Source organism: Pyxicephalus adspersus, chromosome 2, assembly GCF_032062135.1.
Source record: "Pyxicephalus adspersus chromosome 2, UCB_Pads_2.0, whole genome shotgun sequence".
NCBI classification, from domain to species: domain Eukaryota; kingdom Metazoa; phylum Chordata; class Amphibia; order Anura; family Pyxicephalidae; genus Pyxicephalus; species Pyxicephalus adspersus.
Genome location: NC_092859.1, coordinates 2,757,522 through 2,758,603, shown reverse-complemented (window position 1 = coordinate 2,758,603; position 1,082 = coordinate 2,757,522).

The following is a 1,082-nucleotide window of genomic DNA, read 5'->3' as shown; positions in this document are numbered from 1 at the left end:
CCCTGAATGTATTTTATTCTACTGCAATGCAGTATACCAATAGGGAGCAAATAAAAGATGTGAGCAGTGTATGTGAGAGTAATTAAATAAAATCAATGTAGAAGAGGAAAAAGTCCTGAAAAAAAATTAATGCATTCAGCAGCACATCCAAGAACCAGAATGTTACAATGTATTACATTTTTGGGTTCAAATATACTTGGAATGAAATAAGAAATGGAAATGTGAATTATAACATAGATGGATAGATAACAAAAAAGAAGAGACTTTTTGTACCTATAGAAAGCAATGGAATATTCTTTAATAGATGAGTCACATCAATCGGGAAATCCCTTTATATTATCCTGAATCTATGACTTCCATCTGTATACATGCATAGAGAATTCTTCATGGAGTGGTAATTATTCTTTAGAGTACATTCTAGATCCCTTGGTGTTCATGTGTTTGGTCTTCATTAAAATAAATATTTTTTATCAAAACTTATCAAGGATATCAAGTTATCAAAACTTCAAGGATATCTTTACCTAAAGCCATTTTTTGGAGGATTTCATTAGAATGGTTTCCACCTATCAATGCTTTTTGCATCCCCAAAGGGATTACCCTCTTTTGTTGCTTTGGCCACAACTAGCATAGGAACAAAAAAATGATGAGGAATTTTAAATGTTACAGTTGTCAATAGTTCAAAAAAAGTGGAGTACCATTCCATTGGGGACATCTGTTCAAGCTATAGTATAGAGGAGATGTCCAATAAGGATTAATTATTCGCCCCTTTTGTGTCTCAAGGGAGGAAAATGCCCCAATGAGATGTACACTGCATAAAAAAATATCTTAGAAGATTCCATGTAAAAAATTTGCTTAAACTATTTCTCCTACACCAGAAACACACAATATCCTAAGGAACAATTTCAAATTTATAGTATTTGGACTTCCTCCCAGCTACCTTTTTCTAGAATTCATTCCAACGGTAAGATTAGAATATTAATATATTAAGGCTGATATACTTCGTACAGACCCAATTTTCCCACATGTTTTATTCAGCAATATGGACTCCTTCAGAAATGGTTGGCCCATCACATGGCTCTTGG